Genomic DNA, 17,155 nt, shown 5'->3' on the forward strand with positions numbered 1-17,155 from the left:
TTTCGAGCGGGTGGCCACTCCGAATTCCCTCATGACTCCAAGCCCACTATGGTTGGGGATTTCTGCGTGGACGAAAATAAAAGGGGTGAGTTTGGGAAACTCGGTGTGTAAGGAAAACCCATTCAAAGTCCAAGTCACTCAAGCCCATTGGGCCTAAGCCCATTCAGTAATAATGGTCTTGGGCGAGCCTTTTTAGATTACAATAAAGCGGGCCTTAGCCCTTATTCAGATAATGTATGGTCCATAGGCCCATTTCAAAATACATGCAACATCAATAACATATGCAAGCCCATTTGGGTAATGGTGATCTTGGGCCAAAGCCCTTTTTCAGATTACAATAAACTAGGCCTTAGCCCTTATTCAGATAACAGATGGCCCATAGGCCCATTTCAAAATACATGCAACATCAAGAAACATATGCAAGCCCATTTGGGAGACTACTCAACCCACTAACCACTACACTCCACATTACCAGCCATACACTCCATGTGGGGATAGCTCAACCCACCCAAATTAACGCTCCACGGTTGCGGCATTCTTTGCTTTCGATTAACGATAAATTGAGGCAAAGCCTCCAAGACGTGGACAAGCCACTTTCAAGACTTCCTCCGTCAATATCCCAATTCCATGCATCGATAATAACAACATGGCATGCGATAAATAACAACATCAAACATGCATTTAAGTCAATTTAACCCTAGGGGTATTTCGATAATTTATCTCTTAGGGGTAAAACTGTAAATTTTCCACTTTTAAAGGTATTTCTGTAATTTATCTATTTTAGGGTTTTTCATGCATATTCCTACCTTTCACGTACTACAAAATCACGTCGAGGGTTCTTACGAATTGGGCCGTTGGCCCATCATTCCAATTTTGGCCCATTAAGCCCAAAAATATCGAGGCACGTAAATCATGCACTTTACAAATTCAAATTTTGCAGCTTACCAAAACATTAATCGATTTACCTTACGAGCATTCGCACACTCACAAATCTACAAAATACCGGTTTTGGCATTTCGACTTTTCGCTTTTGCCGATCTAGACTAAGAAAGAGGGTGTTAGTTACACACCTGTTTGTGACGATATGCTGACGAGATCCACACACGAACCGCCTACAATTGGATTACTAACACGTTAATGTAACTATTCAAATACGAACTACGTATTAATCCCTTACAATATTCGGCCAACCACACCTACAGATCATAGTAAGCTTATAAGAAATCAATAAGCAACCCATTAACAAATTTTTGTCAATGTTTACCACATAATCATAATTTCACTGCAAGCTGTCTTCCTGAGCAACAGTCACTAAATCATTTATAACTGGAGCTACAAAACTCCAAATCAAGTTCCGTTAATTTTCCCTGAAAATAGACTCATATATCTTATATCCATAAAATTTTCATAATTTTGGGTTTATCCAATCAATACCAGATTTTTCTCAAAGTTTCCCATGTTTCATTGTTTGACTAATCTGACCACTCTTCATTACGAATCAAATTTCTAATTGTACAGAATTCAAAATATGTTCTTGTTTATTTCATTAGAAACTAGACTCAATAAGCTTTAATTACATAATTTATTCAGCTTCTAATTCATCTCCCACAATTTATGGTGATTTTCCAAAGTCACGTTACTGCTGCTGTCCCAAGCAGATTTATTACCAAATCACTCTTTCACACCTAACTTGCATGCATGTTATTTAAACATGTATATCACCAATCAATCATCACATATCTATGTTTTTACTTAAGTATAATCTCCATTTCATCATTTTAAAGCACAACATGTTAGCCGATTTTTCCCTTTAGCATCTAAGGCACATGCATGTTCATTTGTTTGGCTCAACTTCACCTATCTTCCATTTTTCATCAAAAGAACATGAAACAACAACCATTTCCTTCATTTTAATTCATGACTAAATGCTCACAACACAACCAAAAATCAAAATATACTTCAAGAGTTAAGGTAGAATCAAGAAGAACTCATGAACCTCAAAATAAAAGCAAGGTACCAAGAACTTACCTTCAATTTTCCTCCTCCTAATGACCGAATACTCAAGAGCTTTCTCCTCTCCTTTCTCTTCTCTAACTTTCAGCTATGATGAACAAAGACGGACAAAACTTTGTTCTTTTCACCCCTTTTTCTTTTAATAAAACTTCATATTTCATCCATTTAATTCTTTAATACGAAAGACATGAAATTCTTATCATGAAACATTTACCTAACCCATTATCATGAAACATTTACCTAACCCATTATCATGGAATATTTACCTAATCCATTGTCATGAAACATTTACCTAACCCATTATCAATTTGTATCAATTTGTACCATAAATTATGAATATCAAGTGTACATTTTGTCTACAACAACATGATGGCTGGCCACTTCATGTAAAATGGGAGGTTTGTCATGCAAATCCTCCTATTTTGCACTCCTATTTATTTGGCCACTTCAATTTAATCTATAGCATTTTCAAACATTTTCACATAGGTCCTATTTCATAATTTCACCCCCTTTTTCTTATGGAACAAAAATTAACTAAAATTGTCGGGTTCTATCTTAAGTTTGGGCTTTCTAGAGGCCCACTAACATAATTAAACCTATGCCAACATTCACAGGATTCCCGAAAATTGGGGCGTTACAGAAACCCTTCCATAACAAGTATAATATGTATATCTATTTGTATTGCATGTTCTGTTTCAAGCATTCCTTCATTCATATAATATGAGTCTCAGTTTCTCGCTTTGTTGTTTCTGTTTAGCTTTATAATTTTAGAACTAATGTTTATTTTATTTTATAATAAACATAAAAATTAAATTATCATTGGATGCGGGTTTTGGTGATCGAACAATTCAATCACTTCTTCTCTTGCTTTTTCTTGCCAATCTGTGTGGATTGCTAACAACAAGACGGTCCATGAAAGTAAGGAATTGATAGGTTCTTGTCCATAATGTAAAATGCCTTACACTCGTCAATAAAATCTTCTGCTTCAGACCCAAAATAGATATTCATTTTTGTGTGTGGTGGCAACATGAGCACCAAAGTATTGGTTGAACGATAAAAAAATTATGGGTCAATGCATTTGTAGCTTAATCTGGTCAGTTTGGTTGCCCATTTCCTTCTTAACATCCAGCATAAACATGTGACCAAAGTATTCATTTGGCTGCCTTTGATTAACATATTGTCCTGTGCTGATTCCTATGTCTTTCATGTCTTTGGTCATACTCCACAAAAGCTAGATCTTGCCTATTAACAAAATCTTTATTCTATTCTCTTATCTTAATCTTTTCACTATATGATTAATTGTATGTTTGCACTTTGATTCTTATTTACTTTGCACAATTATTTGTGCAAATTGAATGATTGGAGAGGCATTGCACGTTTTCAATTTGTATATTTTTTGTAGTGATCAAATATTTGTGTGGCATTATTTTGGCTCCGTTTGTTTGCCACCAACTGGAAATATTAAAAGCAAATTTGAATTCTTCTTATAAAACATTTGAAAATCGATGTGCAAATATCATGATTCAAATTAGAAGAGAGTTGTAATGCTAAGTGTTCTTGCTTGACTCATTAATAAAGATGCCAAATATGACAGAATCATCCAAGAACGTGATTAATTCTTTCTTACGCACTTGTTTCTTGGTCTTCTCTCATTGTCTTTATGTTGAAAACTACTATTACTCTGCTTTTGTTTTCTTTGGGTTAAATCCAATAAATTTTCTTCAATTTTATGCGTCTTATCTTAGTTATCATTTAAAACATTTTATTCTTGAAAATAATAGCTTACTTTGTTTTCTTGATTTTGACTATGTATCTACTTCAAAATTGGAGTTTTGTTGCTGAATGATTTCTTTGACCTTACTCAAAGTTGGGTTTTCTTTTACTCTTTAGTGACTACAAAAATTAATTAATCTCATGAACTTTTATCATTTTGTTCTTGGTGAAGGAAAAAAGAAACGACTTGTAAGAACTCAAAAGTTAATAAAAGTTGAAGTCTTGATAAAAAAGATTTATTTTCAAAAGCAAGAAAAGATGAAAGCTCGAAGAGAAATGGATAAAAATGAAAAAGAAATTGAGAAACACGTTATGTGAAATGAGAAGTTGAGATAATACACTGCAACAAAAGAAGACAATAGCCAAAGGTCAAATCCTAAAAAATTTAATTAAGCAAAAATGATGCCTTGCGAAGTGGGAAGAGCTTCTTTTGGAGGAGCATTCATATCAAAGTTATTTGTTTTTTATTTTAGTAGGATTTTAGAATTTCACTTTATTTTATAAATTAGTTTTTAGTATATTTTAGGACCTTTAAGTTTATTATATATTTTAGATTTTAGATTGGATAAAGTGTAAAGAAATGTTAGTTTGATTTGTGCAAGGAAAGTAGTTTTCTCTCCAGAAAAGATTTATCCATTTGAGCAATAGCGACTACGATAAGCGTCGTAAATTTTGATTATAAAAAAAGAAGAAGAAGAAGACTCAACCTTAAAAGAAATGTATAAGTGTAACTTTAGTCATGGTAACTTTAGTCATTACTTAAGAAGCTTTATATATATATGTATGTATTTTAGTCATGGTAATTTTAGTCATATATGTGATCTTATGAAAAGTTTACGTATTTTTTGTAGTGATCAAATATTTATGTGGTATTGTGTAGATGGATCGTAATCAACATCATGCAATTGTCGGAGTCGTGGCTTCAGTTTTAGCTTTTGGGGCTCTCTGGATTAAAAAATTAAAAACTAGGAAGGAAATTACTTCTCTCCCTCATGTGAATAGAGATTATGAATGAGAAAATTATATTAATAGTATTTTATATAGTGGTGACCAGTATTGTATTGATGTGATAAGGATGAGACCGATTGTATTTTTTAATTTGTGTGATATTCTTAGTAGAAATAATTTGTTACAATCAACTAAATCGGTGAATATTAGGGAGCAAGTGGTTATATTTTTACATATAATTGGTCATAATGTAAGGTTTCGAGTGATAGGATCTAGATATTATAGATCAACTGAGACAATTCACTGTTATTTTAGGGTTGTATTGAGAGCTATTTTGAAATTGTATAAGCTAGTTATTAGATTACCTGATGAGTCAATTCCTAGTGAAATCAGAAACAATCCAAGGTTTTATCCTTATTTTAAAGATTGTATTGGAGCATTAAATGGAACTCATGTTCGTGCATCCGTTCCACTTAACATTCAAGGAAGATTTCGTAGCCGTAAAGGGGGGACGACACAAAATGTATTGGCTGCCATTACATTTGATTTGAAATTTTCCTATGTTCTAGCTGGTTAGGAAGGTAGTGCACATGATTCTCGTATTTTAAGTGATGCACTTTCACGCCCAAGAGGATTAAGAATTCCGGAAGGTAAGAATTATACAACATTAAATACCAAATAGTTCTAGTAAGCTCATAATTTATTAGTAATAATTATGTTTTGTCAAATTGTAGGTAAATATTATCTTGCTGATGCTGGATATGGCATCCGTAATGGATTTATTACCCCATATCGTGGTGTTCGATATCACTTAAAAGAGTTTAGTGCTCAGGGGCCTGAAAATGCAAAGGAACTCTTTAATCTTCGTCATTCATCATTACGAATCACTATTGAACGTGTTTTCGGGATTTTGAAGAAACGGTTTCGTGTATTAGATGCTGAACCATTTTGGAATTTTCAAACTCAAGTAGATATAGTTTTGGCTTGTTGCATAATTCATAATCATATCATGGGAGTTGATCCTAGTGATTTACTTAATCAAGGATTATACGAGGAGCCTGAGTCTGATTTGATAATGTCAACTCTTACGGAGCGAGAAGAAAGATAAGAAGCAAGAGAATGGTCTGCTAAGAGAGATGAAATTGCACAAACTATGTGGACTGATTATATGGCTAGAAATATTAGGTAGGTTTAGGGCTTAGGGTTGTTGTTTCTATGTTATGTATGTTTTAGTATTAAAATTATTTTTTTTTTGTTAATGTTGGATTCTAAAATTTTAGTTTATTATATTTGTTGGATCTTGAAATTATTATGTCTTGATTTTGTTAGATATTGATTATGTTTCAAGCTTGTTAGATATTGAGTTTATTATGTTTTAAGCTTGTTGGATATTGAAATGATTGACAATGACAATTATTAATGTAGAATGGGTAAGGGCAACAAAGAAGGGACCTCCAAGCAATTCAGGTGGACAAAACCGATGGAACATCTTTTTCTTGAAATTTTAGCAGATGAGGCCCAGAAAGGAAATAAGCCTTCTAATACTTTCAAAGCAGTTTCTATTAATCGAGTTGTCGAAGCTATTTCTGAAAAATTTCAAGTCCAATGCGATGCAAAACATGTGGAAAATCATTTGAGGACTGTAAAAAAAACAGTGGCAGATTATATGCACAATTCGAGGTGAAAGTGGTTTTGGATGGGATGATAACATGAAAATGATCACATGTGATAGAGCGACATATGATGCAGCAGTAATGGTAATATATGTATATATATGGTAAGTATATTTCAATTATTTTTTACTTGTTATTTTAATTTTGTATAATATCCAACAGACGCACAAGAAGTATGAGCCATTTTTGAATAAAAGCATTGATCATTATGATGAAATGGCTTTGGTTGTTGGCAAAGATATGGCAACAGGGAGTTTTGCCAGAACATTTGCTGACATAGATTTGGATGATGATAACATAGATTCAGTGCCTATAGACTGCGAGAATGAAGCGACTGAAGAGGTAAGAACAAATGTATCTTCATCTGGCACATCCAAACGTAAAAGAAAAAAGGCTCAAGAAAGTGTCAATGATGAATAAATTAAATTTGTGGGTGAACAACTTGGCAAAATTGCTAATGCTTTGGAACAATTTACTGCGGATAAGACACCACATCTTTACGAAGAAGTGATGTCAATGGAGGTAGAAGGATTTGATGATGACTTCCTTTGTTCTGTGTTTGATTATTTAGTGAGTCATGAATCTGAGGCAAAAGCTTTTTTAGTTAAAAGTAAGAAGCATAGAAAAATTTGGCTTCAAAAATTTTCTCAAGGTTGAAGATATTGATACTTTTAATGTGGTGTAATATTAGTTATGCACTTGGACAATATTGTTGTTATCATGTGGTGTAATATTAGCTATCATATGGTGTAATATTAGTTATGCACTTGGATAATGTTGTTGTTATCATGTGGTGTAATACTAATTATGTATTTGGATAATATTATTAATTTCTAGTATTAATTGTGGTTTGGAAGCTAATTTATAATTATTCAATCTTTATTTTTATTTTTTATAACACAATTACAAATAATTTATTTGACTTTGGTTGTTTTCAATTTATGACGGTTAATATTCTAATTTAATAATTGAGTATTATTATATATTTAAAATGATTTATTTATTTATAAATAAATCATTGCAATACATGTAAAAATAATTTAAAATATAAATTTATTAATATATATATATATATATATATATATATAAAGTAAACTCAATCAAACAAGGAAAAGATAATAAATTCTTAAATATATAAATTTTATTAAAAGCACTTTTCAGGAAAATATTTTCAGAAATCGCCAAACAATGAAAATATTTTACGAGATTCATCCAAACACCGAAAAGTAAATCATTTTCCGAAATCATTTTTCAAGAAATTATTTTCCAGAAATTATTTTCCAGAAAACATTTTACCTGCGAACAAACGGAGCCTAAATTTGCTTCAAACAGTATTCCTATCTCAGTTATTCTTAGTTTTTCTTTTTCCTCTAGCATGGAATTAGGGTTATGAATAGGAGAAGAGAAAAAAGAAAGAAAGAAACAGGAAATAAAAGAGAATGAATTAAATTGCTAAAAAAGAATAGGGTCTAACTATGTAATTTGACTTAAAATTTTCCTATAAAAGGATGATACAATATTTATATGTCACATCAACTTGCTATTACACCATTAATTGTAGTTAACAATTCAATGATTAAAATATAACAATTTGATAATATTAGTGACCGTATTATAATTTTTAATGTTTAGTAATCAAAATGTAATTTAAGTCATACATAAGTGACTAAATAAAAATTTACCCAAAATTAAATACATTTGACTTCTTTTCGTGAAATAATTATATTTGATTTCAATTAAAATTAAATATTTTTAAACTTATATTTAACTAAGATATATATTAACTTTCACATAATTCATTTAATTATTTTATGAAAAATTAATATAAAAGTAAAAAAAAAATCTCAGAGTTAATATTTCTGGTTTAGTTAGTAAAATATATATTTTTTGCAATTACAATCGTTACTATATATGTGTAACTTCAATATATATTTTAACATATAATTATATTAGAATATAATGCAATTTACAACTCAACTTAATAATTAATTTTTATATATAAATATTTTTTATTATTTTAATTGGAAAATATTGAAAATAACAAAACAAATAAAATAATATTTAGGCATTAGTCAAAAGTGTTTGAATATTTTTGGGTTAAATTCTACTTTAGTACCTATACTTTGCAAAAGTTATTATCTAGTCCATATACTTTGATTTGATCAATTTTAGTCCCTATACTTGTTCGAATTGGTCAATTTTAATCCTTGTACTTCTCAATTTTCGAAAATTTAGTCTTGACTCAAATAATAACAGTTAAATCCATTTAGTTAAATTCAATTATTAATCTTGTACGATGCGTACAGTTGTAGATTTAGTCCAAATTCTCTAATTGAATCATTCTAAGTCTATGTATTTTTCAAATTTTAGAATTTCAGTATTGATGATAATAGCCATCAATCCATTAGTTGGATTTTAGTAGTTGACATGAAATTGTATATGTAATAATATGTTTAGCATATCAAATTTTGAAAAGAGTAGAACTTAAGTTGATTAACTTAACCGCTATCATTTGTTAAGGCTTGAATTTAAATTTTGAAAAATACAGGGACTAAAATGACCAAATTAAAATATAGAGATTACATCCAAAACTAATACAAATTACAGTAACTAATGGCAGAATTTAACCTATCTTATTATTATTATTATTATTATTATTTATCCTTCTAGCTTTTGATTGAGACATGAAGTCAAACATGGACCCAAAGCAGTTCAAAGATATTTAAGAAAAAGAAAAAAAGGAATTCGATACAAATAAAAAATTTATTTAACAGAAAAAAAAAAAAAAAAGAAGAAAATGATGGACATAGAAAAGGACATGTAAGTGATAGTCTTAGACTAGGTCGGAACGGAGACACACTCTTTTTAATTAGTTAATATATGGTCCATAGATATGTGTCTAAAGTCCACAACTTGCATGCACATGCACGTCCATATTGAAATTTTATGCACCTAATTCGTATCTTTTTTAAAATGTTGACAGAAGACCGCATAAAATATGACACGATAAAAAGCAATACAACGTAGACATACAAATTTTTTATTAAAATAAATCAGACTTTGCTTATAATCACATACATTGAAAATTATAATGTTTTTTCTCGAATCTCATTATGTACATTTTACATATAATGAGTTATAAAAATTAATTAAAAATGAGTTATACAAAAATAATGGTGTTTATAAGTAATTTTTAAGTTTATTTATTTTATTTAAATATTCATATAAAAATAATAAAAATAATAATATCATTATATTAATATTGATTTTTTTTTTAGTAATTTCACTGATTAAGCTAATGTGAAATTGGCCACATTCTTAGTTAGCCACGTCACGATATATAAGTATAAATTACGCCAAAATTATAATGATTATGGAAAGATTGAATAAGGTGTCAAATACTTATTTGGATACATTTTGTTATTTGTTAAACCTATCCACTGGGGTGAATATATTTTGTTATTTATTAAAGGGTAAACTACTTAGTTAATCACTCAATTTTTAAAATATTTTCATTTTAGTTATTCAAAATAAAATCCTTTCACTTTCATCTCTCAATTTTTAAGGTGTTTTCATTGAAATCACTCAAGCATTAAATTTCTAGTGATGGTTAGCTATAGAAAGCACAATATATTCACATTTTCATTTTAGTTGCCCAACTTCTATGTCGCTTTTATTTTGGTCACCCCATTTTTTTTTTTAAGTACTGAGGATTATTGTAACACCCTAATCCCAAATACTGAGTACTCGAATACTAAGGCGCTACATCAGGTCACCGGAGTAACCCATCAAAATTTTCAAAAAATTTTAAAGCATTGAAATACATTTTATATAAGAGAAAATATCATACATAGTTATACTAAAAATAGTAATAAAATAGTTATACAAAATATGTGGAGCTCTAGTATCATAGTATATCAAAATAGTCAAAATAACAAAAAATGATAAATGAGTTACAAAAAAAAAAAAGTAAGGCCTTAGGATTACAATCCCACTAATAGATAAGGTATTGTACTCTGAATACGTGATGCTAGGAGTCTTTCGTCTATGATGTTCCTCGAAAACGAACAAAAGTCTACAAATATGAACATTAAGAAAATTCAAAGGCTGAGCTTTACAAGCTCAATGGTACACATCAAATCTACCATACTTCAAGCAATTCATAAATATAAGCATAAAAATCAAATGTATACATAGAAACATGACATGAGTATCGAATAATTTAAAACATGAGTCATTAAATCTACATAACCAAATCGCTTGCATATCAAACTTGTCAAACTTGTTAGATTGCACATACTGCTCAAATAATCGGGTATCCGGATAGTCTCATGCCACACATGGCTACTAGTCAAATAATCCCGGGTGTCCGTAGGGTTATCCCGAGCGCCACTCATGACCGCTAGTTAGGTTAGAGCCCGAAGGCTTAGCACAAACAAAGCATCAAACATATAATCACAAAAATACAACCATGACATTCGAGTCTCATACTCGTTTCAATTTGCTTATCATTCCAGCTAAAATATTAACTAAAGAGATGTAACAGTCTGCTACCTTGACATTCTGACCTTTTCTCATTCAAAAATCAATAACTCTTAATATATAACTCTAAATCGAGCACCATTTGTTTTAAATAAAACTAGACTTCTGTACGGTTATAGAGATATAAGGCTCACTTCCTATTTTATCTTATAAATTTTTTGGTGATTTTTCAAATTCACTGCTAAATTTGTTTTATAAGCTGCCAGATTTTTATGACCTTTCAACACTCAAAAATTCAAATCTTTTAAAATACAAATCTAAATTGATCTTCGTTTGTTCTAAACAAAACTAGACTGACTCACGGTTACAATGATGTATATATCACTTCTTAATTATGTTTAAAGAATTTATGGTGAATTTTCAAATTTACTGTTCATGTAATAATCTGTTTTTAGCAGATTTCACAACCAAGTTTTTAGCTTCATTTTAAAACTTCCAAACAAGATTTTCACCCAAAGACATATAACATGCATGCATTATCACACAAGCATCATATTTATGACTTATCAAGAAGTATAGGAGAGTTAGAGGGTCCACCTTGATGGAAGAACACCAACAAAGTTTCTTGCCTAGCTCTCCACCACTTTGCCTTTACCCTTAGCTTTAGAAGATTCACCACCGTCTTTAACTAATAACCATGTAACACACAAGATTTTTCACAAAAAAATAAGAGTTGATCGGATGTAAAAATACATACTTTAAATAAATAAAATATGAAAAGATGGGTATAGACTTCCTCAAACTCAAACCCTTCCAAACAAACAAAAAAAAACATCCACCTTCATCCTTGATGAACATAGATTTTTTTTTCTTCCACAAAACTTTTTTAAAAAAAAGAAATCAAGACCTTTACCTTCTTTGACAGTTGAAGGATGAAAAAAAATGATGAGAACTCACTCAAATCTCTCTCCCTCTAAAAGACTTGCTAAGGAAAAAAAATAGATGAAGAAAAGAAAAAAAAATGAAGAAATGTAAAAGGAAAAAGGAAAAAAAAATAATAGGGTGATTATAATATAGGGAAAAATAGGGACAAAGCCAATTTATCCCATACCTCAATCTATCAAACCATCTTTTTTTCATTAACTGGGAGAAGATTTTTAATTCAAAAATGGTAAAATCACCATATTAGTCATCCATTTTCCCCTACTTCACACAAGCTTCCCAACATCCTTACTTTCTTATAGAAAAGGTCCAAAATTCACCCAAATTAATTCCAACAAAAACCCAATCCCAAAATAAATTTATCCATCACCAACCCATGTCAACACTCAAATGTTAACTCAAGAATTTGAGGCTGTTACAATTATTGTAATGATCTGAAATTCATGGGCACCGGAAAAGTGAGTTATAGGGCCTCCGTCTTAGTGAAATAAGTTCGAAAATAATTATTAAAAATATTTATGAGCCTAGTGGTGTGTCTAATTAGGATCTAATTAAGTGAATTTAGCTTAATTTAGAGTAAGTAATAAAAAAGGATTAAATTGAATAAAGGGTAAAAGTTTAATTATAAAGCAATAGAAAATAAAAAGGATTAAAATGGCAATTAAGCCATTGACTACAAATGAGGTGGCATATTGGTGAAATAAAATCAAAGATTTTTTTAGGTTTTATATATTATAATGATTATTATTATGGTTTTATATTAAATTGTTATGATTATTTAATTGATAATATATTATAAATAAATTAAATAGAAGACAATTGTATGGTAATAAAATATACATGTGTAAGAATTGTATGGGTACATTTGTAATTTAAATATTTAATTACTTATAATTTAAGTATAAAGATATTTGTTAATTAAATAATTAAATTATAAGATTTTGGTATGAAAAACAAATTAAATAATGACATTTGTAATAATATGAATATATACATTTGTATTATAATTATGTATTTACTTAAAATTTAAGTTAAAGATATTTATTAATTAAATATTAATATTATAAGATTTTTATTTGTTAAATAAATAAAAGAAAGACAAATGGATGGTAATAATAGTGTACAAATGTACAAAGATACATGTATACAAATGTGTTAATTATATTGTTATTAAATTAATAATAATATATATTAGTTAAATGATAAAATAAATAAGTAAAATAAATGAAATAATAAAAGAATAAAAAGAAAGACAAAAGAAACAAAGAAGAAACAGAACAGAAGCATTTCGAAACAGGGAAAGAAAAGAAAGAAAGAAAAGGGAAAGGAAAAACTAGGGTTTTAAGGTTTGAAGCTTTAAAAGGTAAGTCAATTAAGTCCTTTTCTCTTAATTTTGATGTTTTAGAAGCTTTGAAACAAGATTTTGATGAAATTAAGTTGATAGTTCAAGAGTTCATATGTTTCCAAGTAGGGTTCATGTTGGAAAAATTATGGAATTAGGGATTTAATTGAATGAATTCTAAGTTAGAATTGATTAAGGGATTAAATTGTAAACTAGGCTATAAGTTTTATGTTGTAGGGACTAAATTGAAGAAATTTCGAAATTAGGGAAATATGCTGGAAATTTTATAGTTAATTATAAGTTTAGACAAAATTTGAATAGAAAAGAGAGTGAATTGGATTAAGAAAATAATTAAGTTTAGTTAGGATTAAATTGGGAATAAGGTAGGAGTTGTTTAGAAATTTAATTATTTATTATAATTAGTGCTGTAAATAATAATGTAAATTACTATTATTTTCGTAGCCAACAAAGAACCTGAAGCATCAGCATCGAAAGGAAAGGAGAAAGTCATCGAGGACTAAAACGGGAGAATTACGGTGTGTATTACTATAATTCAAATTTTAATTATTATTGATTGCTGAAATTTTAATTGTTATGTATGGTAAGTAAGGCTTGAGGTAAGTATGTGATTATTTGAAAAGTGTATTGATTGAAAAATAAATAAATGGTGACAATTGTATGGTGTTGATGGTATACACTTGTGTGAAAATTTATTTGTATATGAATTAAGATAATAGATATTTGAATTGAATGAGTATTGAAAATTTTTGTGTAAATTAAATTGAAATTAAAAAAAGTAAAATAATACCCTATTAACTTGTCGGACTAGATTCGATACAAATGGCATGCCATTGGATTTGTGATGTGATGAAGAGGTTGTAGTTCGGCCGAGAAGATGTTTCTGTTATTATATACTTCGGTTTATCTGAATAGGCATTTAATGCCTTATTGGTGTGTTTGGGAGGATATATTATACCGGTGTGTTATGGAGGATTTACAATATTCCGGGTGTGTTTGGGTTGGATATTCGGTGTGTTTGGGTGGAAACCCGCGTATCATCATAGTCCGAGCTTTGTTAATAGGGTAAATAATTGAAATGAAATTTTGAAATTGAGATTATTTGTTTTAGTACTATTGAAAAGTACGAGAAAGAATGTATGAACTAAATTATGAATTGAGTTAGTATGAGAAAAATGAATTATGAATTTAAGATTTATGAAGTAAAATAATTATATATAAAAGTAGTTTAAATAATTATAGAATTTATGGTTGATGTTTGTAATTTATTAATGTTAAATAGTGTTGAGTTATAGTAATACCTTGAGTATATCCATACTCGTGCATTTGTTATTTCCGTGCATGCAGGTTAGTAGAAGTCAAGTGTCCCGGCTCAGCATCCAGAACAATCCCGAATCCAACACAAACTTGGTGATATATATTTTTTTTCTTTTGGGTAAAGGTGGCATGTACATAGGTGTTATTTAGTCACTTGAATATGTATATTACTTTGGGTAGTGAAGGATGAATTATAAAATTTAGATGGTTAAATGAAATGGTAAGGAAAGTACATGATATTTTGATACATGAACATTAAGTTGTTAAATGAATGAAGTTTTTAATCAATTTTGAATGATGCTATGATAGTTATTAAATTAAAATTTTGTTAATAATATAAATATTAGTATATGAATGTGAAATATTGGTGTTGGTTGTTTTGGTTTGAATTTGCAGGAGGTTTAGGTAAAAATAAGCAGAAATGCTGCCGAAATTTTTATAAAAAAAAAATTGGAATACTCGAACAAGTCCCGTTCTACTTTTAATACGTGTTTGAACTTCGAGAGTTCAAGATAGGGACTTAATTATTATATTATACTATGAAAGTTATATTAATTGTAAATTATTCGTAAGTTGTCTGATATGTCCGGTAATGCCTCATAACCTCGTTCCGGTGACGGTTTGGGGTTAGGGGGTGTTACAATTATAGTGAAAAAAAGGGTAAAAACTAAAATAGTGCATTAAAAAAAATCAAATTGTACTTGTTTACCCCCTAGCCAAAGTTCTAATTAATTTAATTTAATTTTCTTGTAACGACCTGGAATTTACGATTATCGAAAAGTGTATTTTAGGGTCTCCGTTTTTGTAAAACGAATTAAAAATATTTACAAAGTTAGTTGTATGGTTAATTAGATTTTGGTTAGGTGAATTAGCTTGAATTAAAAGTAATTAGATGTAAGAATTAGATTGCAAATAGGGTAAAAGTTGAATTATAGAATAGAAGAATATCTAAAGGACTCAATAAGCAAATAATCCAAAAGATGACAAGTGTATGGTATAAGTGATAACAAGTGTAGTATTTATGTACATCTACTTGTAAAAATATTATATATATGTATATAATAATAATTAAGTAATACTTAAATATTTAAGTAATATATATATATATATTATAATAATTAAGTAAATAATAAAACAAAACAAATAAAGAATAAAATAGAAAAAGGAAAGAAACAAAGAAACGAAACAGAGAAAGAATATAAAGAAAAAAAAATGGGAAAGAAAAGAGGGAGAATTAGGGATTTTAGGAAACTCAAATTGGTAAGTTAATTTTGTCTCTTTTCTTGAAATTTTGATGTTTCTAGAATCCTAGAACAAAATACTACTTGATTTATGTTGAAATTTTAGAAGTTAGTGAATTTTTAAATGTTATTTATGTTGAATAAATTAAAGTGTTAGAGGATGAATTGATAGCATTTCAAGTTAAAAGTGAAAAGGGGATTGAATTGTAAAATAAATCATAAGTTTTGAGTAATAGAGACTAAATTGAGAGAATTTCAAAATTAGGGTTTATGATGAAATTTGAAAGTTGAAATTAGTCTAAAGTGGGATTTGAATGAAAATATGAAATTAATTTAAAAAAAAAATAAAGTTAGTTTTGATTAGGGACTAAATTGAAATATGAGCAAAGGTTGAGTGTAAATTGCAATATTCAATATGAAATTGTAATGTATTGATAAATTTTAATTGTTTCGATTTCCATAGCTAACGTTGAGCCGGAGACCTCCGCTAGGAAAGGAAAAGACAAAGTCAACGAGGATTATCTTGAAAATTACAGTTTGTATTTCTATAATCCGAATTTAATAATTAATAGTTGAATTTATTGCTTAATGTGTATGGTAAGTAGATTGAGGTAAGTAATTAATATTGTGGTATTGAATTGAATAGAATTGAATTCTATGAGCAAATGTAAATAGTTGAATTGAAATTGTGAGAATTTGTGATTGGTATGGATTTTGATTGAAATTGAATTGAGAAATTGAAATTAAACCCTATTAACTGTATCAAGCTAAGTCGGATATAGTTGGCATGCCATAGGATTGGAAGTGTTCAGGGATACTTCGACCACTAGTCGATGAGGTACTGGGTGTCAAATTATTACTTCGGATAAATTCGACGAGGTACTAGGTACCAATTTACGTCGGCAAAGCCGATGAGACACTGGGTGTCAATCTATTACTTTGAATTATCTGATGAGGCACTAGGTGCCATATTGGTGTGTTTTGGTTGGATGCGTGTATTCACCAAAGTCTGAGTCGTGTTAATAGGGGTAAATAAATAAATTGGCAATAAGATTAATATTGAATGTGAAATTTGAAATCTGACATTGAATTGAATTGTGCAAATGAAATGCATGAACCAAGGGTTCATGAAAAGAGTATTGCTATTGCTAAATGTTATGTGAATCAAAGTGAAAAAATCTATTTGAATTAGCTATTGATGAGAAATGAAGGTTAAATGGATGAATTGAATTATTGATTGTTTAATGTTTACATATGGTTAAAAGTGTATGCTTTATACTATTATTTTCTCTAAAATATTCGGATTATAGAAATACCACTGAGTTTTATACTCAGCGTACGGTTTGTTTCTGTGCGCAGGCTAGGTTAAAGTTGTGTTGTCGAATCAACATCCATAACCGATCCCG

The sequence above is a fragment of the Gossypium arboreum genome, chromosome 5, assembly GCF_025698485.1.
Source record: "Gossypium arboreum isolate Shixiya-1 chromosome 5, ASM2569848v2, whole genome shotgun sequence".
NCBI lineage: Eukaryota > Viridiplantae > Streptophyta > Magnoliopsida > Malvales > Malvaceae > Gossypium > Gossypium arboreum.